General features: G+C 33.3%; 27 non-coding genes across 27 annotated transcripts; all 27 read right to left on the bottom strand.

Moving 5' to 3' along the window:
* Positions 1-143: 143 nt before the first annotated feature.
* TRNAT-UGU (transfer RNA threonine (anticodon UGU)) lies at positions 144-216 on the bottom strand. The gene has a single exon. It is a non-coding gene; the product is annotated as a tRNA-Thr (tRNA).
* An 864-nt stretch (positions 217-1,080) lies between these two features.
* On the bottom strand, positions 1,081-1,153 carry TRNAT-UGU (transfer RNA threonine (anticodon UGU)). The gene has a single exon. It is a non-coding gene; the product is annotated as a tRNA-Thr (tRNA).
* Positions 1,154-2,017: 864 nt separating this feature from the next.
* On the bottom strand, positions 2,018-2,090 carry TRNAT-UGU (transfer RNA threonine (anticodon UGU)). Its single transcript has one exon. It is a non-coding gene; the product is annotated as a tRNA-Thr (tRNA).
* Positions 2,091-2,954: 864 nt separating this feature from the next.
* Positions 2,955-3,027, bottom strand: TRNAT-UGU (transfer RNA threonine (anticodon UGU)). Its single transcript has one exon. It is a non-coding gene; the product is annotated as a tRNA-Thr (tRNA).
* An 864-nt stretch (positions 3,028-3,891) lies between these two features.
* On the bottom strand, positions 3,892-3,964 carry TRNAT-UGU (transfer RNA threonine (anticodon UGU)). Its single transcript has one exon. It is a non-coding gene; the product is annotated as a tRNA-Thr (tRNA).
* Positions 3,965-4,828: 864 nt separating this feature from the next.
* On the bottom strand, positions 4,829-4,901 carry TRNAT-UGU (transfer RNA threonine (anticodon UGU)). The gene has a single exon. It is a non-coding gene; the product is annotated as a tRNA-Thr (tRNA).
* An 864-nt stretch (positions 4,902-5,765) lies between these two features.
* Positions 5,766-5,838, bottom strand: TRNAT-UGU (transfer RNA threonine (anticodon UGU)). The gene has a single exon. It is a non-coding gene; the product is annotated as a tRNA-Thr (tRNA).
* Positions 5,839-6,702: 864 nt separating this feature from the next.
* TRNAT-UGU (transfer RNA threonine (anticodon UGU)) lies at positions 6,703-6,775 on the bottom strand. Its single transcript has one exon. It is a non-coding gene; the product is annotated as a tRNA-Thr (tRNA).
* Positions 6,776-7,639: 864 nt separating this feature from the next.
* TRNAT-UGU (transfer RNA threonine (anticodon UGU)) lies at positions 7,640-7,712 on the bottom strand. The gene has a single exon. It is a non-coding gene; the product is annotated as a tRNA-Thr (tRNA).
* Positions 7,713-8,576: 864 nt separating this feature from the next.
* On the bottom strand, positions 8,577-8,649 carry TRNAT-UGU (transfer RNA threonine (anticodon UGU)). The gene has a single exon. It is a non-coding gene; the product is annotated as a tRNA-Thr (tRNA).
* An 864-nt stretch (positions 8,650-9,513) lies between these two features.
* On the bottom strand, positions 9,514-9,586 carry TRNAT-UGU (transfer RNA threonine (anticodon UGU)). The gene has a single exon. It is a non-coding gene; the product is annotated as a tRNA-Thr (tRNA).
* Positions 9,587-10,450: 864 nt separating this feature from the next.
* Positions 10,451-10,523, bottom strand: TRNAT-UGU (transfer RNA threonine (anticodon UGU)). The gene has a single exon. It is a non-coding gene; the product is annotated as a tRNA-Thr (tRNA).
* An 864-nt stretch (positions 10,524-11,387) lies between these two features.
* On the bottom strand, positions 11,388-11,460 carry TRNAT-UGU (transfer RNA threonine (anticodon UGU)). Its single transcript has one exon. It is a non-coding gene; the product is annotated as a tRNA-Thr (tRNA).
* Positions 11,461-12,323: 863 nt separating this feature from the next.
* On the bottom strand, positions 12,324-12,396 carry TRNAT-UGU (transfer RNA threonine (anticodon UGU)). Its single transcript has one exon. It is a non-coding gene; the product is annotated as a tRNA-Thr (tRNA).
* A 1,787-nt stretch (positions 12,397-14,183) lies between these two features.
* TRNAT-UGU (transfer RNA threonine (anticodon UGU)) lies at positions 14,184-14,256 on the bottom strand. Its single transcript has one exon. It is a non-coding gene; the product is annotated as a tRNA-Thr (tRNA).
* Positions 14,257-15,118: 862 nt separating this feature from the next.
* Positions 15,119-15,191, bottom strand: TRNAT-UGU (transfer RNA threonine (anticodon UGU)). Its single transcript has one exon. It is a non-coding gene; the product is annotated as a tRNA-Thr (tRNA).
* Positions 15,192-16,055: 864 nt separating this feature from the next.
* TRNAT-UGU (transfer RNA threonine (anticodon UGU)) lies at positions 16,056-16,128 on the bottom strand. The gene has a single exon. It is a non-coding gene; the product is annotated as a tRNA-Thr (tRNA).
* Positions 16,129-16,992: 864 nt separating this feature from the next.
* On the bottom strand, positions 16,993-17,065 carry TRNAT-UGU (transfer RNA threonine (anticodon UGU)). The gene has a single exon. It is a non-coding gene; the product is annotated as a tRNA-Thr (tRNA).
* Positions 17,066-17,934: 869 nt separating this feature from the next.
* Positions 17,935-18,007, bottom strand: TRNAT-UGU (transfer RNA threonine (anticodon UGU)). The gene has a single exon. It is a non-coding gene; the product is annotated as a tRNA-Thr (tRNA).
* An 864-nt stretch (positions 18,008-18,871) lies between these two features.
* Positions 18,872-18,944, bottom strand: TRNAT-UGU (transfer RNA threonine (anticodon UGU)). Its single transcript has one exon. It is a non-coding gene; the product is annotated as a tRNA-Thr (tRNA).
* An 864-nt stretch (positions 18,945-19,808) lies between these two features.
* Positions 19,809-19,881, bottom strand: TRNAT-UGU (transfer RNA threonine (anticodon UGU)). Its single transcript has one exon. It is a non-coding gene; the product is annotated as a tRNA-Thr (tRNA).
* An 864-nt stretch (positions 19,882-20,745) lies between these two features.
* On the bottom strand, positions 20,746-20,812 carry TRNAT-UGU (transfer RNA threonine (anticodon UGU)). Its single transcript has one exon. It is a non-coding gene; the product is annotated as a tRNA-Thr (tRNA).
* An 864-nt stretch (positions 20,813-21,676) lies between these two features.
* On the bottom strand, positions 21,677-21,749 carry TRNAT-UGU (transfer RNA threonine (anticodon UGU)). Its single transcript has one exon. It is a non-coding gene; the product is annotated as a tRNA-Thr (tRNA).
* An 864-nt stretch (positions 21,750-22,613) lies between these two features.
* Positions 22,614-22,686, bottom strand: TRNAT-UGU (transfer RNA threonine (anticodon UGU)). The gene has a single exon. It is a non-coding gene; the product is annotated as a tRNA-Thr (tRNA).
* Positions 22,687-23,550: 864 nt separating this feature from the next.
* TRNAT-UGU (transfer RNA threonine (anticodon UGU)) lies at positions 23,551-23,623 on the bottom strand. The gene has a single exon. It is a non-coding gene; the product is annotated as a tRNA-Thr (tRNA).
* Positions 23,624-24,487: 864 nt separating this feature from the next.
* Positions 24,488-24,560, bottom strand: TRNAT-UGU (transfer RNA threonine (anticodon UGU)). Its single transcript has one exon. It is a non-coding gene; the product is annotated as a tRNA-Thr (tRNA).
* An 864-nt stretch (positions 24,561-25,424) lies between these two features.
* Positions 25,425-25,497, bottom strand: TRNAT-UGU (transfer RNA threonine (anticodon UGU)). The gene has a single exon. It is a non-coding gene; the product is annotated as a tRNA-Thr (tRNA).
* Positions 25,498-25,923: the final 426 nt, after the last annotated feature.

Genomic DNA, 25,923 nt, shown 5'->3' with positions numbered 1-25,923 from the left:
GGACATATACAATGGATTGAATGAAACAATGATGTCTGAATATTTTCAGTTTAGGCCAAGCAATTATCTGAAAGGAAATGACATCTTAGTATTTTCTGTGATGAAGAAATTATCTTATTAGATACTCTAGGCACAAACAACAAAGGCCCCAGTGAGAATTGAACTCACGACCCCTGGTTTACAAGACCAGTGCTCTAACCACTGAGCTATGAAGCCAACATATTTGCTAATGCAACGTCGTGGGTTTTATTCGAAATCACCCAAGTCGTATACTTCCATTATCCTATAGTTGGTCTTACAAAGGAGAAGCATGACAAAATAACAGTTTAAAAACATAACTCCAGAACTAGCTGCGAATTTATTGGTTTATTTGCAGAAAAATGAAAGAGCTGCTCTTACAAATGAGAAGCCTGAAAAAAGTGTAAAACTCTAATTCTAGAACTGGCTGCTTATTTATTAGTAGATTGGCACAAAATTTAAATAGGTTTTTAGTGGATTGGAGAGAAACAGAATTGTCCATCATGAATTCCTAAAAAACGTTATGATTTACATTAAGGTATCAGAAACATGCTTCAGAAACAAAGAAACAATTCAAACTTTTAGACAGTTTGGAAATCACAACTGAATGAATTGATGTGTTTGGGGAACAGAATGAGGAACAGAATTGTCCATCATGAATTCCTAAAAAATTTTATGTTTTACATTAAGGTATCAGAAACATGCTTCAGAAACATAGAAACAAATCAAACTTTTAGACAGTTTGGAAATCACAACTGAATGAATTGATGTGTTTGGGGAACAGAATGAGGAACAGAATTCTCCATCATGAATTCCTAAAAAATATTACGAGCAGAGGCAAGATTTTTTTCCAAATTTTTCCATGGGAGATCAAACATGCATAATTTCCTGTTTAAAACTTTTTTTAAATGTTAACGTTGGACATATACAATGGATTGAATGAAACAATGATGTCTGAATATTTTCAGTTTAGGCCAAGCAATTATCTGAAAGGAAATGACATCTTAGTATTTTCTGTGATGAAGAAATTATCTTATTAGATACTCTAGGCACAAACAACAAAGGCCCCAGTGAGAATTGAACTCACGACCCCTGGTTTACAAGACCAGTGCTCTAACCACTGAGCTATGAAGCCAACATATTTGCTAATGCAACGTCGTGGGTTTTATTCGAAATCACCCAAGTCGTATACTTCCATTATCCTATAGTTGGTCTTACAAAGGAGAAGCATGACAAAATAACAGTTTAAAAACATAACTCCAGAACTAGCTGCGAATTTATTGGTTTATTTGCAGAAAAATGAAAGAGCTGCTCTTACAAATGAGAAGCCTGAAAAAAGTGTAAAACTCTAATTCTAGAACTGGCTGCTTATTTATTAGTAGATTGGCACAAAATTTAAATAGGTTTTTAGTGGATTGGAGAGAAACAGAATTGTCCATCATGAATTCCTAAAAAACGTTATGATTTACATTAAGGTATCAGAAACATGCTTCAGAAACAAAGAAACAATTCAAACTTTTAGACAGTTTGGAAATCACAACTGAATGAATTGATGTGTTTGGGGAACAGAATGAGTAACAGAATTGTCCATCATGAATTCCTAAAAAATTTTATGTTTTACATTAAGGTATCAGAAACATGCTTCAGAAACATAGAAACAAATCAAACTTTTAGACAGTTTGGAAATCACAACTGAATGAATTGATGTGTTTGGGGAACAGAATGAGGAACAGAATTCTCCATCATGAATTCCTAAAAAATATTACGAGCAGAGGCAAGATTTTTTTCCAAATTTTTCCATGGGAGATCAAACATGCATAATTTCCTGTTTAAAACTTTTTTTAAATGTTAACGTTGGACATATACAATGGATTGAATGAAACAATGATGTCTGAATATTTTCAGTTTAGGCCAAGCAATTATCTGAAAGGAAATGACATCTTAGTATTTTCTGTGATGAAGAAATTATCTTATTAGATACTCTAGGCACAAACAACAAAGGCCCCAGTGAGAATTGAACTCACGACCCCTGGTTTACAAGACCAGTGCTCTAACCACTGAGCTATGAAGCCAACATATTTGCTAATGCAACGTCGTGGGTTTTATTCGAAATCACCCAAGTCGTATACTTCCATTATCCTATAGTTGGTCTTACAAAGGAGAAGCATGACAAAATAACAGTTTAAAAACATAACTCCAGAACTAGCTGCGAATTTATTGGTTTATTTGCAGAAAAATGAAAGAGCTGCTCTTACAAATGAGAAGCCTGAAAAAAGTGTAAAACTCTAATTCTAGAACTGGCTGCTTATTTATTAGTAGATTGGCACAAAATTTAAATAGGTTTTTAGTGGATTGGAGAGAAACAGAATTGTCCATCATGAATTCCTAAAAAACGTTATGATTTACATTAAGGTATCAGAAACATGCTTCAGAAACAAAGAAACAATTCAAACTTTTAGACAGTTTGGAAATCACAACTGAATGAATTGATGTGTTTGGGGAACAGAATGAGTAACAGAATTGTCCATCATGAATTCCTAAAAAATTTTATGTTTTACATTAAGGTATCAGAAACATGCTTCAGAAACATAGAAACAAATCAAACTTTTAGACAGTTTGGAAATCACAACTGAATGAATTGATGTGTTTGGGGAACAGAATGAGGAACAGAATTCTCCATCATGAATTCCTAAAAAATATTACGAGCAGAGGCAAGATTTTTTTCCAAATTTTTCCATGGGAGATCAAACATGCATAATTTCCTGTTTAAAACTTTTTTTAAATGTTAACGTTGGACATATACAATGGATTGAATGAAACAATGATGTCTGAATATTTTCAGTTTAGGCCAAGCAATTATCTGAAAGGAAATGACATCTTAGTATTTTCTGTGATGAAGAAATTATCTTATTAGATACTCTAGGCACAAACAACAAAGGCCCCAGTGAGAATTGAACTCACGACCCCTGGTTTACAAGACCAGTGCTCTAACCACTGAGCTATGAAGCCAACATATTTGCTAATGCAACGTCGTGGGTTTTATTCGAAATCACCCAAGTCGTATACTTCCATTATCCTATAGTTGGTCTTACAAAGGAGAAGCATGACAAAATAACAGTTTAAAAACATAACTCCAGAACTAGCTGCGAATTTATTGGTTTATTTGCAGAAAATTGAAAGAGCTGCTCTTACAAATGAGAAGCCTGAAAAAAGTGTAAAACTCTAATTCTAGAACTGGCTGCTTATTTATTAGTAGATTGGCACAAAATTTAAATAGGTTTTTAGTGGATTGGAGAGAAACAGAATTGTCCATCATGAATTCCTAAAAAACGTTATGATTTACATTAAGGTATCAGAAACATGCTTCAGAAACAAAGAAACAATTCAAACTTTTAGACAGTTTGGAAATCACAACTGAATGAATTGATGTGTTTGGGGAACAGAATGAGGAACAGAATTGTCCATCATGAATTCCTAAAAATTTTTATGTTTTACATTAAGGTATCAGAAACATGCTTCAGAAACATAGAAACAAATCAAACTTTTAGACAGTTTGGAAATCACAACTGAATGAATTGATGTGTTTGGGGAACAGAATGAGGAACAGAATTCTCCATCATGAATTCCTAAAAAATATTACGAGCAGAGGCAAGATTTTTTTCCAAATTTTTCCATGGGAGATCAAACATGCATAATTTCCTGTTTAAAACTTTTTTTAAATGTTAACGTTGGACATATACAATGGATTGAATGAAACAATGATGTCTGAATATTTTCAGTTTAGGCCAAGCAATTATCTGAAAGGAAATGACATCTTAGTATTTTCTGTGATGAAGAAATTATCTTATTAGATACTCTAGGCACAAACAATAAAGGCCCCAGTGAGAATTGAACTCACGACCCCTGGTTTACAAGACCAGTGTTCTAACCACTGAGCTATGAAGCCAAAATATTTGCTAAAGCAACGTCGTGGGTTTTATTCGAAATCACCCAAGTCGTATACTTCCATTATCCTATAGTTGGTCTTACAAAGGAGAAGCATGACAAAATAACAGTTTAAAAACATAACTCCAGAACTAGCTGCGAATTTATTGGTTTATTTGCAGAAAAATGAAAGAGCTGCTCTTACAAATGAGAAGCCTGAAAAAAGTGTAAAACTCTAATTCTAGAACTGGCTGCTTATTTATTAGTAGATTGGCACAAAATTTAAATAGGTTTTTAGTGGATTGGAGAGAAACAGAATTGTCCATCATGAATTCCTAAAAAACGTTATGATTTACATTAAGGTATCAGAAACATGCTTCAGAAACAAAGAAACAATTCAAACTTTTAGACAGTTTGGAAATCACAACTGAATGAATTGATGTGTTTGGGGAACAGAATGAGGAACAGAATTCTCCATCATGAATTCCTAAAACATTTTATGTTTTACATTAAGGTATCAGAAACATGCTTCAGAAACATAGAAACAAATCAAACTTTTAGACAGTTTGGAAATCACAACTGAATGAATTGATGTGTTTGGGGAACAGAATGAGGAACAGAATTCTCCATCATGAATTCCTAAAAAATATTACGAGCAGAGGCAAGATTTTTTTCCAAATTTTTCCATGGGAGATCAAACATGCATAATTTCCTGTTTAAAACTTTTTTTAAATGTTAACGTTGGACATATACAATGGATTGAATGAAACAATGATGTCTGAATATTTTCAGTTTAGGCCAAGCAATTATCTGAAAGGAAATGACATCTTAGTATTTTCTGTGATGAAGAAATTATCTTATTAGATACTCTAGGCACAAACAACAAAGGCCCCAGTGAGAATTGAACTCACGACCCCTGGTTTACAAGACCAGTGCTCTAACCACTGAGCTATGAAGCCAACATATTTGCTAATGCAACGTCGTGGGTTTTATTCGAAATCACCCAAGTCGTATACTTCCATTATCCTATAGTTGGTCTTACAAAGGAGAAGCATGACAAAATAACAGTTTAAAAACATAACTCCAGAACTAGCTGCGAATTTATTGGTTTATTTGCAGAAAAATGAAAGAGCTGCTCTTACAAATGAGAAGCCTGAAAAAAGTGTAAAACTCTAATTCTAGAACTGGCTGCTTATTTATTAGTAGATTGGCACAAAATTTAAATAGGTTTTTAGTGGATTGGAGAGAAACAGAATTGTCCATCATGAATTCCTAAAAAACGTTATGATTTACATTAAGGTATCAGAAACATGCTTCAGAAACAAAGAAACAATTCAAACTTTTAGACAGTTTGGAAATCACAACTGAATGAATTGATGTGTTTGGGGAACAGAATGAGTAACAGAATTGTCCATCATGAATTCCTAAAAAATTTTATGTTTTACATTAAGGTATCAGAAACATGCTTCAGAAACATAGAAACAAATCAAACTTTTAGACAGTTTGGAAATCACAACTGAATGAATTGATGTGTTTGGGGAACAGAATGAGAAACAGAATTCTCCATCATGAATTCCTAAAAAATATTACGAGCAGAGGCAAGATTTTTTTCCAAATTTTTCCATGGGAGATCAAACATGCATAATTTCCTGTTTAAAACTTTTTTTAAATGTTAACGTTGGACATATACAATGGATTGAATGAAACAATGATGTCTGAATATTTTCAGTTTAGGCCAAGCAATTATCTGAAAGGAAATGACATCTTAGTATTTTCTGTGATGAAGAAATTATCTTATTAGATACTCTAGGCACAAACAACAAAGGCCCCAGTGAGAATTGAACTCACGACCCCTGGTTTACAAGACCAGTGCTCTAACCACTGAGCTATGAAGCCAACATATTTGCTAATGCAACGTCGTGGGTTTTATTCGAAATCACCCAAGTCGTATACTTCCATTATCCTATAGTTGGTCTTACAAAGGAGAAGCATGACAAAATAACAGTTTAAAAACATAACTCCAGAACTAGCTGCGAATTTATTGGTTTATTTGCAGAAAAATGAAAGAGCTGCTCTTACAAATGAGAAGCCTGAAAAAAGTGTAAAACTCTAATTCTAGAACTGGCTGCTTATTTATTAGTAGATTGGCACAAAATTTAAATAGGTTTTTAGTGGATTGGAGAGAAACAGAATTGTCCATCATGAATTCCTAAAAAACGTTATGATTTACATTAAGGTATCAGAAACATGCTTCAGAAACAAAGAAACAATTCAAACTTTTAGACAGTTTGGAAATCACAACTGAATGAATTGATGTGTTTGGGGAACAGAATGAGGAACAGAATTGTCCATCATGAATTCCTAAAAAATTTTATGTTTTACATTAAGGTATCAGAAACATGCTTCAGAAACATAGAAACAAATCAAACTTTTAGACAGTTTGGAAATCACAACTGAATGAATTGATGTGTTTGGGGAACAGAATGAGGAACAGAATTCTCCATCATGAATTCCTAAAAAATATTACGAGCAGAGGCAAGATTTTTTTCCAAATTTTTCCATGGGAGATCAAACATGCATAATTTCCTGTTTAAAACTTTTTTTAAATGTTAACGTTGGACATATACAATGGATTGAATGAAACAATGATGTCTGAATATTTTCAGTTTAGGCCAAGCAATTATCTGAAAGGAAATGACATCTTAGTATTTTCTGTGATGAAGAAATTATCTTATTAGATACTCTAGGCACAAACAACAAAGGCCCCAGTGAGAATTGAACTCACGACCCCTGGTTTACAAGACCAGTGCTCTAACCACTGAGCTATGAAGCCAACATATTTGCTAATGCAACGTCGTGGGTTTTATTCGAAATCACCCAAGTCGTATACTTCCATTATCCTATAGTTGGTCTTACAAAGGAGAAGCATGACAAAATAACAGTTTAAAAACATAACTCCAGAACTAGCTGCGAATTTATTGGTTTATTTGCAGAAAAATGAAAGAGCTGCTCTTACAAATGAGAAGCCTGAAAAAAGTGTAAAACTCTAATTCTAGAACTGGCTGCTTATTTATTAGTAGATTGGCACAAAATTTAAATAGGTTTTTAGTGGATTGGAGAGAAACAGAATTGTCCATCATGAATTCCTAAAAAACGTTATGATTTACATTAAGGTATCAGAAACATGCTTCAGAAACAAAGAAACAATTCAAACTTTTAGACAGTTTGGAAATCACAACTGAATGAATTGATGTGTTTGGGGAACAGAATGAGTAACAGAATTGTCCATCATGAATTCCTAAAAAATTTTATGTTTTACATTAAGGTATCAGAAACATGCTTCAGAAACATAGAAACAAATCAAACTTTTAGACAGTTTGGAAATCACAACTGAATGAATTGATGTGTTTGGGGAACAGAATGAGGAACAGAATTCTCCATCATGAATTCCTAAAAAATATTACGAGCAGAGGCAAGATTTTTTTCCAAATTTTTCCATGGGAGATCAAACATGCATAATTTCCTGTTTAAAACTTTTTTTAAATGTTAACGTTGGACATATACAATGGATTGAATGAAACAATGATGTCTGAATATTTTCAGTTTAGGCCAAGCAATTATCTGAAAGGAAATGACATCTTAGTATTTTCTGTGATGAAGAAATTATCTTATTAGATACTCTAGGCACAAACAACAAAGGCCCCAGTGAGAATTGAACTCACGACCCCTGGTTTACAAGACCAGTGCTCTAACCACTGAGCTATGAAGCCAACATATTTGCTAATGCAACGTCGTGGGTTTTATTCGAAATCACCCAAGTCGTATACTTCCATTATCCTATAGTTGGTCTTACAAAGGAGAAGCATGACAAAATAACAGTTTAAAAACATAACTCCAGAACTAGCTGCGAATTTATTGGTTTATTTGCAGAAAAATGAAAGAGCTGCTCTTACAAATGAGAAGCCTGAAAAAAGTGTAAAACTCTAATTCTAGAACTGGCTGCTTATTTATTAGTAGATTGGCACAAAATTTAAATAGGTTTTTAGTGGATTGGAGAGAAACAGAATTGTCCATCATGAATTCCTAAAAAACGTTATGATTTACATTAAGGTATCAGAAACATGCTTCAGAAACAAAGAAACAATTCAAACTTTTAGACAGTTTGGAAATCACAACTGAATGAATTGATGTGTTTGGGGAACAGAATGAGTAACAGAATTGTCCATCATGAATTCCTAAAAAATTTTATGTTTTACATTAAGGTATCAGAAACATGCTTCAGAAACATAGAAACAAATCAAACTTTTAGACAGTTTGGAAATCACAACTGAATGAATTGATGTGTTTGGGGAACAGAATGAGGAACAGAATTCTCCATCATGAATTCCTAAAAAATATTACGAGCAGAGGCAAGATTTTTTTCCAAATTTTTCCATGGGAGATCAAACATGCATAATTTCCTGTTTAAAACTTTTTTTAAATGTTAACGTTGGACATATACAATGGATTGAATGAAACAATGATGTCTGAATATTTTCAGTTTAGGCCAAGCAATTATCTGAAAGGAAATGACATCTTAGTATTTTCTGTGATGAAGAAATTATCTTATTAGATACTCTAGGCACAAACAACAAAGGCCCCAGTGAGAATTGAACTCACGACCCCTGGTTTACAAGACCAGTGCTCTAACCACTGAGCTATGAAGCCAACATATTTGCTAATGCAACGTCGTGGGTTTTATTCGAAATCACCCAAGTCGTATACTTCCATTATCCTATAGTTGGTCTTACAAAGGAGAAGCATGACAAAATAACAGTTTAAAAACATAACTCCAGAACTAGCTGCGAATTTATTGGTTTATTTGCAGAAAATTGAAAGAGCTGCTCTTACAAATGAGAAGCCTGAAAAAAGTGTAAAACTCTAATTCTAGAACTGGCTGCTTATTTATTAGTAGATTGGCACAAAATTTAAATAGGTTTTTAGTGGATTGGAGAGAAACAGAATTGTCCATCATGAATTCCTAAAAAACGTTATGATTTACATTAAGGTATCAGAAACATGCTTCAGAAACAAAGAAACAATTCAAACTTTTAGACAGTTTGGAAATCACAACTGAATGAATTGATGTGTTTGGGGAACAGAATGAGGAACAGAATTGTCCATCATGAATTCCTAAAAAATTTTATGTTTTACATTAAGGTATCAGAAACATGCTTCAGAAACATAGAAACAAATCAAACTTTTAGACAGTTTGGAAATCACAACTGAATGAATTGATGTGTTTGGGGAACAGAATGAGGAACAGAATTCTCCATCATGAATTCCTAAAAAATATTACGAGCAGAGGCAAGATTTTTTTCCAAATTTTTCCATGGGAGATCAAACATGCATAATTTCCTGTTTAAAACTTTTTTTAAATGTTAACGTTGGACATATACAATGGATTGAATGAAACAATGATGTCTGAATATTTTCAGTTTAGGCCAAGCAATTATCTGAAAGGAAATGACATCTTAGTATTTTCTGTGATGAAGAAATTATCTTATTAGATACTCTAGGCACAAACAATAAAGGCCCCAGTGAGAATTGAACTCACGACCCCTGGTTTACAAGACCAGTGCTCTAACCACTGAGCTATGAAGCCAACATATTTGCTAATGCAACGTCGTGGGTTTTATTCGAAATCACCCAAGTCGTATACTTCCATTATCCTATAGTTGGTCTTACAAAGGAGAAGCATGACAAAATAACAGTTTAAAAACATAACTCCAGAACTAGCTGCGAATTTATTGGTTTATTTGCAGAAAATTGAAAGAGCTGCTCTTACAAATGAGAAGCCTGAAAAAAGTGTAAAACTCTAATTCTAGAACTGGCTGCTTATTTATTAGTAGATTGGCACAAAATTTAAATAGGTTTTTAGTGGATTGGAGAGAAACAGAATTGTCCATCATGAATTCCTAAAAAACGTTATGATTTACATTAAGGTATCAGAAACATGCTTCAGAAACAAAGAAACAATTCAAACTTTTAGACAGTTTGGAAATCACAACTGAATGAATTGATGTGTTTGGGGAACAGAATGAGGAACAGAATTGTCCATCATGAATTCCTAAAAAATTTTATGTTTTACGTTAAGGTATCAGAAACATGCTTCAGAAACATAGAAACAAATCAAACTTTTAGACAGTTTGGAAATCACAACTGAATGAATTGATGTGTTTGGGGAACAGAATGAGGAACAGAATTCTCCATCATGAATTCCTAAAAAATATTACGAGCAGAGGCAAGATTTTTTTCCAAATTTTTCCATGGGAGATCAAACATGCATAATTTCCTGTTTAAAACTTTTTTTAAATGTTAACGTTGGACATATACAATGGATTGAATGAAACAATGATGTCTGAATATTTTCAGTTTAGGCCAAGCAATTATCTGAAAGGAAATGACATCTTAGTATTTTCTGTGATGAAGAAATTATCTTATTAGATACTCTAGGCACAAACAATAAAGGCCTCAGTGAGAATTGAGCTCACGACCCCTGGTTTACAAGACCAGTGCTCTAACCACTGAGCTATGAAGCCAACATATCTGCTAATGCAACGTCGTGGGTTTTATTCGAAATCACCCAAGTCGTATACTTCCATTATCCTATAGTTGGTCTTACAAAGGAGAAGCATGACAAAATAACAGTTTAAAAACATAACTCCAGAACTAGCTGCGAATTTATTGGTTTATTTGCAGAAAAATGAAAGAGCTGCTCTTACAAATGAGAAGCCTGAAAAAAGTGTAAAACTCTAATTCTAGAACTGGCTGCTTATTTATTAGTAGATTGGCACAAAATTTAAATAGGTTTTTAGTGGATTGGAGAGAAACAGAATTGTCCATCATGAATTCCTAAAAAACGTTATGATTTACATTAAGGTATCAGAAACATGCTTCAGAAACAAAGAAACAATTCAAACTTTTAGACAGTTTGGAAATCACAACTGAATGAATTGATGTGTTTGGGGAACAGAATGAGGAACAGAATTGTCCATCATGAATTCCTAAAAAATTTTATGTTTTACATTAAGGTATCAGAAACATGCTTCAGAAACATAGAAACAAATCAAACTTTTAGACAGTTTGGAAATCACAACTGAATGAATTGATGTGTTTGGGGAACAGAATGAGGAACAGAATTCTCCATCATGAATTCCTAAAAAATATTACGAGCAGAGGCAAGATTTTTTTCCAAATTTTTCCATGGGAGATCAAACATGCATAATTTCCTGTTTAAAACTTTTTTTAAATGTTAACGTTGGACATATACAATGGATTGAATGAAACAATGATGTCTGAATATTTTCAGTTTAGGCCAAGCAATTATCTGAAAGGAAATGACATCTTAGTATTTTCTGTGATGAAGAAATTATCTTATTAGATACTCTAGGCACAAACAATAAAGGCCCCAGTGAGAATTGAACTCACGACCCCTGGTTTACAAGACCAGTGCTCTAACCACTGAGCTATGAAGCCAACATATTTGCTAATGCAACGTCGTGGGTTTTATTCGAAATCACCCAAGTCGTATACTTCCATTATCCTATAGTTGGTCTTACAAAGGAGAAGCATGACAAAATAACAGTTTAAAAACATAACTCCAGAACTAGCTGCGAATTTATTGGTTTATTTGCAGAAAAATGAAAGAGCTGCTCTTACAAATGAGAAGCCTGAAAAAAGTGTAAAACTCTAATTCTAGAACTGGCTGCTTACTTATTAGTAGATTGGCACAAAATTTAAATAGGTTTTTAGTGGATTGGAGAGAAACAGAATTGTCCATCATGAATTCCTAAAAAACGTTATGATTTACATTAAGGTATCAGAAACATGCTTCAGAAACAAAGAAACAATTCAAACTTTTAGACAGTTTGGAAATCACAACTGAATGAATTGATGTGTTTGGGGAACAGAATGAGGAACAGAATTGTCCATCATGAATTCCTAAAAATTTTATGTTTTACATTAAGGTATCAGAAACATGCTTCAGAAACATAGAAACAAATCAAACTTTTAGACAGTTTGGAAATCACAACTGAATGAATTGATGTGTTTGGGGAACAGAATGAGGAACAGAATTCTCCATCATGAATTCCAAAAAAATATTACGAGCAGAGGCAAGATTTTTTTCCAAATTTTTCCATGGGAGATCAAACATGCATAATTTCCTGTTTAAGACTTTTTTTAAATGTTAACGTTGGACATATACAATGGATTGAATGAAACAATGATGTCTGAATATTTTCAGTTTAGGCCAAGCAATTATCTGAAAGGAAATGACATCTTAGTATTTTCTGTGATGAAGAAATTATCTTATTAGATACTCTAGGCACAAACAATAAAGGCCCCAGTGAGAATTGAACTCACGACCCCTGGTTTACAAGACCAGTGCTCTAACCACTGAGCTATGAAGCCAACATATTTGCTAATGCAACGTCGTGGGTTTTATTCGAAATCACCCAAGTCGTATACTTCCATTATCCTATAGTTGGTCTTACAAAGGAGAAGCATGACAAAATAACAGTTTAAAAACATAACTCCAGAACTAGCTGCGAATTTATTGGTTTATTTGCAGAAAAATGAAAGAGCTGCTCTTACAAATGAGAAGCCTGAAAAAAGTGTAAAACTCTAATTCTAGAACTGGCTGCTTATTTATTAGTAGATTGGCACAAAATTTAAATAGGTTTTTAGTGGATTGGAGAGAAACAGAATTGTCCATCATGAATTCCTAAAAAACGTTATGATTTACATTAAGGTATCAGAAACATGCTTCAGAAACAAAGAAACAATTCAAACTTTTAGACAGTTTGGAAATCACAACTGAATGAATTGATGTGTTTGGGGAACAGAATGAGGAACAGAATTGTCCATCATGAATTCCTAAAAAATTTTATGTTTTACATTAAGGTATCAGAAACATGCTTCAGAAACATAGAAACAAATCAAACTTTTAGACAGTTTGGAAATCACAACTGAATGAATTGATGTGTTTGGGGAACAGAATGAGGAACAGAATTCTCCATCATGAATTCCTAAAAAATATTACGAGCAGAGGCAAGATTTTTTTCCAAATTTTTCCATGGGAGATCAAACATGCATAATTTCCTGTTTAAAACTTTTTTTAAATGTTAACGTTGGACATATACAATGGATTGAATGAAACAATGATGTCTGAATATTTTCAGTTTAGGCCAAGCAATTATCTGAAAGGAAATGACATCTTAGTATTTTCTGTGATGAAGAAATTATCTTATTAGATACTCTAGGCACAAACAATAAAGGCCCCAGTGAGAATTGAACTCACAAGACCAGTGCTCTAACCACTGAGCTATGAAGCCAACATATTTGCTAATGCAACGTCGTGGGTTTTATTCGAAATCACCCAAGTCGTATACTTCCATTATCCTATAGTTGGTCTTACAAAGGAGAAGCATGACAAAATAACAGTTTAAAAACATAACTCCAGAACTAGCTGCGAATTTATTGGTTTATTTGCAGAAAATTGAAAGAGCTGCTCTTACAAATGAGAAGCCTGAAAAAAGTGTAAAACTCTAATTCTAGAACTGGCTGCTTATTTATTAGTAGATTGGCACAAAATTTAAATAGGTTTTTAGTGGATTGGAGAGAAACAGAATTGTCCATCATGAATTCCTAAAAAACGTTATGATTTACATTAAGGTATCAGAAACATGCTTCAGAAACAAAGAAACAATTCAAACTTTTAGACAGTTTGGAAATCACAACTGAATGAATTGATGTGTTTGGGGAACAGAATGAGGAACAGAATTGTCCATCATGAATTCCTAAAAAATTTTATGTTTTACGTTAAGGTATCAGAAACATGCTTCAGAAACATAGAAACAAATCAAACTTTTAGACAGTTTGGAAATCACAACTGAATGAATTGATGTGTTTGGGGAACAGAATGAGGAACAGAATTCTCCATCATGAATTCCTAAAAAATATTACGAGCAGAGGCAAGATTTTTTTCCAAATTTTTCCATGGGAGATCAAACATGCATAATTTCCTGTTTAAAACTTTTTTTAAATGTTAACGTTGGACATATACAATGGATTGAATGAAACAATGATGTCTGAATATTTTCAGTTTAGGCCAAGCAATTATCTGAAAGGAAATGACATCTTAGTATTTTCTGTGATGAAGAAATTATCTTATTAGATACTCTAGGCACAAACAATAAAGGCCTCAGTGAGAATTGAGCTCACGACCCCTGGTTTACAAGACCAGTGCTCTAACCACTGAGCTATGAAGCCAACATATCTGCTAATGCAACGTCGTGGGTTTTATTCGAAATCACCCAAGTCGTATACTTCCATTATCCTATAGTTGGTCTTACAAAGGAGAAGCATGACAAAATAACAGTTTAAAAACATAACTCCAGAACTAGCTGCGAATTTATTGGTTTATTTGCAGAAAAATGAAAGAGCTGCTCTTACAAATGAGAAGCCTGAAAAAAGTGTAAAACTCTAATTCTAGAACTGGCTGCTTACTTATTAGTAGATTGGCACAAAATTTAAATAGGTTTTTAGTGGATTGGAGAGAAACAGAATTGTCCATCATGAATTCCTAAAAACGTTATGATTTACATTAAGGTATCAGAAACATGCTTCAGAAACAAAGAAACAATTCAAACTTTTAGACAGTTTGGAAATCACAACTGAATGAATTGATGTGTTTGGGGAACAGAATGAGGAACAGAATTGTCCATCATGAATTCCTAAAAATTTTATGTTTTACATTAAGGTATCAGAAACATGCTTCAGAAACATAGAAACAAATCAAACTTTTAGACAGTTTGGAAATCACAACTGAATGAATTGATGTGTTTGGGGAACAGAATGAGGAACAGAATTCTCCATCATGAATTCCAAAAAAATATTACGAGCAGAGGCAAGATTTTTTTCCAAATTTTTCCATGGGAGATCAAACATGCATAATTTCCTGTTTAAAACTTTTTTTAAATGTTAACGTTGGACATATACAATGGATTGAATGAAACAATGATGTCTGAATATTTTCAGTTTAGGCCAAGCAATTATCTGAAAGGAAATGACATCTTAGTATTTTCTGTGATGAAGAAATTATCTTATTAGATACTCTAGGCACAAACAATAAAGGCCCCAGTGAGAATTGAACTCACGACTCCTGGTTTACAAGACCAGTGCTCTAACCACTGAGCTATGAAGCCAACATATTTGCTAATGCAACGTCGTGGGTTTTATTCGAAATCACCCAAGTCGTATACTTCCATTATCCTATAGTTGGTCTTACAAAGGAGAAGCATGACAAAATAACAGTTTAAAAACATAACTCCAGAACTAGCTGCGAATTTATTGGTTTATTTGCAGAAAAATGAAAGAGCTGCTCTTACAAATGAGAAGCCTGAAAAAAGTGTAAAACTCTAATTCTAGAACTGGCTGCTTATTTATTAGTAGATTGGCACAAAATTTAAATAGGTTTTTAGTGGATTGGAGAGAAACAGAATTGTCCATCATGAATTCCTAAAAAACGTTATGATTTACATTAAGGTATCAGAAACATGCTTCAGAAACAAAGAAACAATTCAAACTTTTAGACAGTTTGGAAATCACAACTGAATGAATTGATGTGTTTGGGGAACAGAATGAGGAACAGAATTGTCCATCATGAATTCCTAAAAAATTTTATGTTTTACATTAAGGTATCAGAAACATGCTTCAGAAACATAGAAACAAATCAAACTTTTAGACAGTTTGGAAATCACAACTGAATGAATTGATGTGTTTGGGGAACAGAATGAGGAACAGAATTCTCCATCATGAATTCCTAAAAAATATTACGAGCAGAGGCAAGATTTTTTTCCAAATTTTTCCATGGGAGATCAAACATGCATAATTTCCTGTTTAAAACGTTTTTTAAATATTAACGTTGGACATATACAATGGATTGAATGAAACAATGATGTCTGAATATTTTCAGTTTAGGCCAAGCAATTATCTGAAAGGAAATGACATCTTAGTATTTTCTGTGATGAAGAAATTATCTTATTAGATACTCTAGGCACAAACAATAAAGGCCCCAGTGAGAATTGAACTCACGACCCCTTGTTTACAAGACCAGTGCTCTAACCACTGAGCTATGAAGCCAACATATTTGCTAATGCAACGTCGTGGGTTTTATTCGAAATCACCCAAGTCGTATACTTCCATTATCCTATAGTTGGTCTTACAAAGGAGAAGCATGACAAAATAACAGTTTAAAAACATAACTCCAGAACTAGCTGCGAATTTATTGGTTTATTTGCAGAAAATTGAAAGAGCTGCTCTTACAAATGAGAAGCCTGAAAAAAGTGTAAAACTCTAATTCTAGAACTGGCTGCTTATTTATTAGTAGATTGGCACAAAATTTAAATAGGTTTTTAGTGGATTGGAGAGAAACAGAATTGTCCATCATGAATTCCTAAAAAACGTTATGATTTACATTAAGGTATCAGAAACATGCTTCAGAAACAAAGAAACAATTCAAACTTTTAGACAGTTTGGAAATCACAACTGAATGAATTGATGTGTTTGGGGAACAGAATGAGGAACAGAATTGTCCATCATGAATTCCTAAAAATTTTTATGTTTTACGTTAAGGTATCAGAAACATGCTTCAGAAACATAGAAACAAATCAAACTTTTAGACAGTTTGGAAATCACAACTGAATGAATTGATGTGTTTGGGGAACAGAATGAGGAACAGAATTCTCCATCATGAATTCCTAAAAAATATTACGAGCAGAGGCAAGATTTTTTTCCAAATTTTTCCATGGGAGATCAAACATGCATAATTTCCTGTTTAAAACTTTTTTTAAATGTTAACGTTGGACATATACAATGGATTGAATGAAACAATGATGTCTGAATATTTTCAGTTTAGGCCAAGCAATTATCTGAAAGGAAATGACATCTTAGTATTTTCTGTGATGAAGAAATTATCTTATTAGATACTCTAGGCACAAACAATAAAGGCCTCAGTGAGAATTGAGCTCACGACCCCTGGTTTACAAGACCAGTGCTCTAACCACTGAGCTATGAAGCCAACATATCTGCTAATGCAACGTCGTGGGTTTTATTCGAAATCACCCAAGTCGTATACTTCCATTATCCTATAGTTGGTCTTACAAAGGAGAAGCATGACAAAATAACAGTTTAAAAACATAACTCCAGAACTAGCTGCGAATTTATTGGTTTATTTGCAGAAAAATGAAAGAGCTGCTCTTACAAATGAGAAGCCTGAAAAAAGTGTAAAACTCTAATTCTAGAACTGGCTGCTTATTTATTAGTAGATTGGCACAAAATTTAAATAGGTTTTTAGTGGATTGGAGAGAAACAGAATTGTCCATCATGAATTCCTAAAAAACGTTATGATTTACATTAAGGTATCAGAAACATGCTTCAGAAACAAAGAAACAATTCAAACTTTTAGACAGTTTGGAAATCACAACTGAATGAATTGATGTGTTTGGGGAACAGAATGAGGAACAGAATTGTCCATCATGAATTCCTAAAAATTTTTATGTTTTACATTAAGGTATCAGAAACATGCTTCAGAAACATAGAAACAAATCAAACTTTTAGACAGTTTGGAAATCACAACTGAATGAATGAAAGTGATGTGTTTGGGGAACAGAATGAGGAACAGAATTCTCCATCATGAATTCCTAAAAAATATTACGAGCAGAGGCAAGATTTTTTTCCAAATTTTTCCATGGGAGATCAAACATGCATAATTTCCTGTTTAATACTTTTTTTAAATGTTAACGTTGGACATATACAATGGATTGAATGAAACAATGATGTCTGAATATTTTCAGTTTAGGCCAAGCAATTATCTGAAAGGAAATGACATCTTAGTATTTTCTGTGATGAAGAAATTATCTTATTAGATACTCTAGGCACAAACAATAAAGGCCCCAGTGAGAATTGAACTCACGACCCCTGGTTTACAAGACCAGTGCTCTAACCACTGAGCTATGAAGCCAACATATTTGCTAATGCAACGTCGTGGGTTTTATTCGAAATCACCCAAGTCGTATACTTCCATTATCCTATAGTTGGTCTTACAAAGGAGAAGCATGACAAAATAACAGTTTAAAAACATAACTCCAGAACTAGCTGCGAATTTATTGGTTTATTTGCAGAAAAATGAAAGAGCTGCTCTTACAAATGAGAAGCCTGAAAAAAGTGTAAAACTCTAATTCTAGAACTGGCTGCTTATTTATTAGTAGATTGGCACAAAATTTAAATAGGTTTTTAGTGGATTGGAGAGAAACAGAATTGTCCATCATGAATTCATAAAAAACGTTATGATTTACATTAAGGTATCAGAAACATGCTTCAGAAACAAAGAAACAATTCAAACTTTTAGACAGTTTGGAAATCACAACTGAATGAATTGATGTGTTTGGGGAACAGAATGAGGAACAGAATTGTCCATCATGAATTCCTAAAAAATTTTATGTTTTACATTAAGGTATCAGAAACATGCTTCAGAAACATAGAAACAAATCAAACTTTTAGACAGTTTGGAAATCACAACTGAATGAATTGATGTGTTTGGGGAACAGAATGAGGAACAGAATTCTCCATCATGAATTCCTAAAAAATATTGCGAGCAGAGGCAAGATTTTTTTCCAAATTTTTCCATGGGAGATCAAACATGCATAATTTCCTGTTTAAAACTTTTTTTAAATGTTAACGTTGGACATATACAATGGATTGAATGAAACAATGATGTCTGAATATTTTCAGTTTAGGCCAAGCAATTATCTGAAAGGAAATGACATCTTAGTATTTTCTGTGATGAAGAAATTATCTTATTAGATACTCTAGGCACAAACAATAAAGGCCTCAGTGAGAATTGAGCTCACGACCCCTGGTTTACAAGACCAGTGCTCTAACCACTGAGCTATGAAGCCAACATATCTGCTAATGCAACGTCGTGGGTTTTATTCGAAATCACCCAAGTCGTATACTTCCATTATCCTATAGTTGGTCTTACAAAGGAGAAGCATGACAAAATAACAGTTTAAAAACATAACTCCAGAACTAGCTGCGAATTTATTGGTTTATTTGCAGAAAAATGAAAGAGCTGCTCTTACAAATGAGAAGCCTGAAAAAAGTGTAAAACTCTAATTCTAGAACTGGCTGCTTATTTATTAGTAGATTGGCACAAAATTTAAATAGGTTTTTAGTGGATTGGAGAGAAACAGAATTGTCCATCATGAATTCATAAAAAACGTTATGATTTACATTAAGGTATCAGAAACATGCTTCAGAAACAAAGAAACAATTCAAACTTTTAGACAGTTTGGAAATCACAACTGAATGAATTGATGTGTTTGGGGAACAGAATGAGGAACAGAATTGTCCATCATGAATTCCTAAAAAATTTTATGTTTTACATTAAGGTATCAGAAACATGCTTCAGAAACATAGAAACAAATCAAACTTTTAGACAGTTTGGAAATCACAACTGAATGAATTGATGTGTTTGGGGAACAGAATGAGGAACAGAATTCTCCATCATGAATTCCTAAAAAATATTACGAGCAGAGGCAAGATTTTTTTCCAAATTTTTCCATGGGAGATCAAACATGCATAATTTCCTGTTTAAAACTTTTTTTAAATGTTAACGTTGGACATATACAATGGATTGAATGAAACAATGATGTCTGAATATTTTCAGTTTAGGCCAAGCAATTAGCTGAAAGGAAATGACATCTTAGTATTTTCTGTGATGAAGAAATTATCTTATTAGATACTCTAGGCACAAACAATAAAGGCCCCAGTGAGAATTGAACTCACGACCCCTGGTTTACAAGACCAGTGCTCTAACCACTGAGCTATGAAGCCAACATATCTGCTAATGCAACGTCGTGGGTTTTATTCGAAATCACCCAAGTCGTAAACTTCCATTATCCTATAGTTGGTCTTACAAAGGAGAAGCATGACAAAATAACAGTTTAAAAACATAACTCCAGAACTAGCTGCGAATTTATTGGTTTATTTGCAGAAAAATGAAAGAGCTGCTCTTACAAATGAGAAGCCTGGAAAAAGTGTAAAACTCTAATTCTAGAACTGGCTGCTTATTTATTAGTAGATTGGCACAAAATTTAAATAGGTTTTTAGTGGATTGGAGAGAAACAGAATTGTCCATCATGAATTCCTAAAAAACGTTATGATTTACATTAAGGTATCAGAAACATGCTTCAGAAACAAAGAAACAATTCAAACTTTTAGACAGTTTGGAAATCACAACTGAATGAATTGATGTGTTTGGGGAACAGAATGAGGAACAGAATTGTCCATCATGAATTCCTAAAAAATTTTATGTTTTACATTAAGGTATCAGAAACATGCTTCAGAAACATAGAAACAAATCAAACTTTTAGACAGTTTGGAAATCACAACTGAATGAATTGATGTGTTTGGGGAACAGAATGAGGAACAGAATTCTCCATCATGAATTCCTAAAAAATATTACGAGCAGAGGCAAGATTTTTTTCCAAATTTTTCCATGGGAGATCAAACATGCATAATTTCCTGTTTAAAACTTTTTTTAAATGTTAACGTTGGACATATACAATGGATTGAATGAAACAATGATGTCTGAATATTTTCATTTTAGGCCAAGCAATTATCTGAAAGGAAATGACATCTTAGTATTTTCTGTGATGAAGAAATTATCTTATTAGATACTCTAGGCACAAACTATAAAGGCCCCAGTGAGAATTGAACTCACTGGTTTACAAGACCAGTGCTCTAACCACTGAGCTATGAAGCCAACATATCTGCTAATGCAACGTCGTGGGTTTTATTCGAAATCACCCAAGTCGTATACTTCCATTATCCTATAGTTGGTCTTACAAAGGAGAAGCATGACAAAATAACAGTTTAAAAACATAACTCCAGAACTAGCTGCGAATTTATTGGTTTATTTGCAGAAAAATGAAAGAGCTGCTCTTACAAATGAGAAGCCTGAAAAAAGTGTAAAACTCTAATTCTAGAACTGGCTGCTTATTTATTAGTAGATTGGCACAAAATTGAAATAGGTTTTTAGTGGATTGGAGAGAAACAGAATTGTCCATCATGAATTCCTAAAAAACGTTATGATTTACATTAAGGTATCAGAAACATGCTTCAGAAACAAAGAAACAATTCAAACTTTTAGACAGTTTGGAAATCACAACTGAATGAATTGATGTGTTTGGGGAACAGAATGAGGAACAGAATTGTCCATCATGAATTCCTAAAAAATTTTATGTTTTACATTAAGGTATCAGAAACATGCTTCAGAAACATAGAAACAAATCAAACTTTTAGACAGTTTGGAAATCACAACTGAATGAATTGATGTGTTTGGGGAACAGAATGAGGAACAGAATTCTCCATCATGAATTCCTAAAAAATATTACGAGCAGAGGCAAGATTTTTTTCCAAATTTTTCCATGGGAGATCAAACATGCATAATTTCCTGTTTAAAACTTTTTTTAAATGTTAACGTTGGACATATACAATGGATTGAATGAAACAATGATGTCTGAATATTTTCATTTTAGGCCAAGCAATTATCTGAAAGGAAATGACATCTTAGTATTTTCTGTGATGAAGAAATTATCTTATTAGATACTCTAGGCACAAACTATAAAGGCCCCAGTGAGAATTGAACTCACGACCCCTGGTTTACAAGACCAGTGCTCTAACCACTGAGCTATGAAGCCAACATATCTGCTAATGCAACGTCGTGGGTTTTATTCGAAATCACCCAAGTCGTATACTTCCATTATCCTATAGTTGGTCTTACAAAGGAGAAGCATGACAAAATAACAGTTTAAAAACATAACTCCAGAACTAGCTGCGAATTTATTGGTTTATTTGCAGAAAAATGAAAGAGCTGCTCTTACAAATGAGAAGCCTGAAAAAAGTGTAAAACTCTAATTCTAGAACTGGCTGCTTATTTATTAGTAGATTGGCACAAAATTTAAATAGGTTTTTAGTGGATTGGAGAGAAACAGAATTGTCCATCATGAATTCCTAAAAAACGTTATGATTTACATTAAGGTATCAGAAACATGCTTCAGAAACAAAGAAACAATTCAAACTTTTAGACAGTTTGGAAATCACAACTGAATGAATTGATGTGTTTGGGGAACAGAATGAGGAACAGAATTGTCCATCATGAATTCCTAAAAAATTTTATGTTTTACATTAAGGTATCAGAAACATGCTTCAGAAACATAGAAACAAATCAAACTTTTAGACAGTTTGGAAATCACAACTGAATGAATTGATGTGTTTGGGGAACAGAATGAGGAACAGAATTCTCCATCATGAATTCCTAAAAAATATTACGAGCAGAGGCAAGATTTTTTTCCAAATTTTTCCATGGGAGATCAAACATGCATAATTTCCTGTTTAAAACTTTTTTTAAATGTTAACGTTGGACATATACAATGGATTGAATGAAACAATGATGTCTGAATATTTTCAGTTTAGGCCAAGCAATTATCTGAAAGGAAATGACATCTTAGTATTTTCTGTGATGAAGAAATTATCTTATTAGATACTCTAGGCACAAACAATAAAGGCCCCAGTGAGAATTGAACTCACGACCCCTGGTTCACAAGACCAGTGCTCTAACCACTGAGCTATGAAGCCAACATATCTGCTAATGCAACGTCGTGGGTTTTATTCGAAATCACCCAAGTCGTATACTTCCATTATCCTATAGTTGGTCTTACAAAGGAGAAGCATGACAAAATAACAGTTTAAAAACATAACTCCAGAACTAGCTGCGAATTTATTGGTTTATTTGCAGAAAAATGAAAGAGCTGCTCTTACAAATGAGAAGCCTGAAAAAAGTGTAAAACTCTAATTCTAGAACTGGCTGCTTATTTATTAGTAGATTGGCACAAAATTTAAATAGGTTTTTAGTGGATTGGAGAGAAACAGAATTGTCCATCATGAATTCCTAAAAAACGTTATGATTTACATTAAGGTATCAGAAACATGCTTCAGAAACAAAGAAACAATTCAAACTTTTAGACAGTTTGGAAATCACAACTGAATGAATTGATGTGTTTGGGGAACAGAATGAGGAACAGAATTGTCCATCATGATTTCCTAAAAAATTGTATGTTTTACATTAAGGTATCAGAAACATGCTTCAGAAACATAGAAACAAATCAAACTTTTAGACAGTTTGGAAATCACAACTGAATGAATTGATTTGTTTGGGGAACAGAATGAGGAACAGAATTCTCCATCATGAATTCCTAAAAAATATTACGAGCAGAGGCAAGATTTTTTTCCAAATTTTTCCATGGGAGATCAAACATGCATAATTTCCTGTTTAAAACTTTTTTTAAATGTTAACGTTGGACATATACAATGGATTGAATGAAACAATGATGTCTGAATATTTTCAGTTTAGGCCAAGCAATTATCTGAAAGGAAATTACATTTTAGTATTTTCTGTGATGAAGAAATTATCTTATTAGATACTCTAGGCACAAACTATAAAGGCCCCGGTGAGAATTGAACTCACGACCCCTGGTTTACAAGACCAGTGCTCTAACCACTGAGCTATGAAGCCAACATATCTGCTAATGCAACGTCGTGGGTTTTATTCGAAATCACCCAAGTCGTATACTTCCATTATCCTATAGTTGGTCTTACAAAGGAGAAGCATGACAAAATAACAGTTTAAAAACATAACTCCAGCACTAGCTGCGAATTTATTGGTTTATTTGCAGAAAAATGAAAGAGCTGCTCTTACAAATGAGAAGCCTGAAAAAAGTGTAAAACTCTAATTCTAGAACTGGCTGCTTATTTATTAGTAGATTGGCACAAAATTTAAATAGGTTTTTAGTGGATTGGAGAGAAACAGAATTGTCCATCATGAATTCCTAAAAAACGTTATGATTTACATTAAGGTATCAGAAACATGCTTCAGAAACAAAGAAACAATTCAAACTTTTAGACAGTTTGGAAATCACAACTGAATGAATTGATGTGTTTGGGGAACAGAATGAGGAACAGAATTGTCCATCATGATTTCCTAAAAAATTTTATGTTTTACATTAAGGTATCAGAAACATGCTTCAGAAACATAGAAACAAATCAAACTTTTAGACAGTTTGGAAATCACAACTGAATGAATTGATTTGTTTGGGGAACAGAATGAGGAACAGAATTCTCCATCATGAATTCCTAAAAAATATTACGAGCAGAGGCAAGATTTTTTTCCAAATTTTTCCATGGGAGATCAAACATGCATAATTTCCTGTTTAAAACTTTTTTTAAATGTTAACGTTGGACATATACAATGGATTGAATGAAACAATGATGTCTGAATATTTTCAGTTTAGGCCAAGCAATTATCTGAAAGGAAATGACATCTTAGTATTTTCTGTGATGAAGAAATTATCTTATTAGATACTCTAGGCACAAACAATAAAGGCCCCAGTGAGAATTGAACTCACGACCCCTGGTTTACAAGACCAGTGCTCTAACCACTGAGCTATGAAGCCAACATATCTGCTAATGCAACGTCGTGGGTTTTATTCGAAATCACCCAAGTCGTAAACTTCCATTATCCTATAGTTGGTCTTACAAAGGAGAAGCATGACAAAATAACAGTTTAAAAACATAACTCCAGAACTAGCTGCGAATTTATTGGTTTATTTGCAGAAAAATGAAAGAGCTGCTCTTACAAATGAGAAGCCTGAAAAAAGTGTAAAACTCTAATTCTAGAACTGGCTGCTTATTTATTAGTAGATTGGCACAAAATTTAAATAGGTTTTTAGTGGATTGGAGAGAAACAGAATTGTCCATCATGAATTCCTAAAAAACGTTATGATTTACATTAAGGTATCAGAAACATGCTTCAGAAACAAAGAAACAATTCAAACTTTTAGACAGTTTGGAAATCACAACTGAATGAATTGATGTGTTTGGGGAACAGAATGAGGAACAGAATTGTCCATCATGAATTCCTAAAAATTTTTATGTTTTACATTAAGGTATCAGAAACATGCTTCAGAAACATAGAAACAAATCAAACTTTTAGACAGTTTGGAAATCACAACTGAATGAATTGATGTGTTTGGGGAACAGAATGAGGAACAGAATTCTCCATCATGAATTCCTAAAAAATATTACGAGCAGAGGCAAGATTTTTTTCCAAATTTTTCCATGGGAGATCAAACATGCATAATTTCCTGTTTAAAACTTTTTTTAAATGTTAACGTTGGACATATACAATGGATTGAATGAAACAATGATGTCTGAATATTTTCAGTTTAGGCCAAGCAATTATCTGAAAGGAAATGACATCTTAGTATTTTCTGTGATGAAGAAATTATCTTATTAGATACTCTAGGCACAAACAATAAAGGCCCCAGTGAGAATTGAACTCACGACCCCTGGTTTACAAGACCAGTGCTCTAACCACTGAGCTATGAAGCCAACATATCTGCTAATGCAACGTCGTGGGTTTTATTCGAAATCACCCAAGTCGTAAACTTCCATTATCCTATAGTTGGTCTTACAAAGGAGAAGCATGACAAAATAACAGTTTAAAAACATAACTCCAGAACTAGCTGCGAATTTATTGGTTTATTTGCAGAAAAATGAAAGAGCTGCTCTTACAAATGAGAAGCCTGAAAAAAGTGTAAAACTCTAATTCTAGAACTGGCTGCTTATTTATTAGTAGATTGGCACAAAATTTAAATAGGTTTTTAGTGGATTGGAGAGAAACAGAATTGTCCATCATGAATTCCTAAAAAACGTTATGATTTACATTAAGGTATCAGAAACATGCTTCAGAAACAAAGAAACAATTCAAACTTTTAGACAGTTTGGAAATCACAACTGAATGAATTGATGTGTTTG

This window comes from Rhinoderma darwinii, chromosome 1 (genome assembly GCF_050947455.1).
Source record: "Rhinoderma darwinii isolate aRhiDar2 chromosome 1, aRhiDar2.hap1, whole genome shotgun sequence".
NCBI classification, from domain to species: domain Eukaryota; kingdom Metazoa; phylum Chordata; class Amphibia; order Anura; family Rhinodermatidae; genus Rhinoderma; species Rhinoderma darwinii.
The sequence above is the reverse complement of the archived record's forward strand: the minus strand, read 5'-3'. Positions and strand labels throughout refer to the sequence as shown.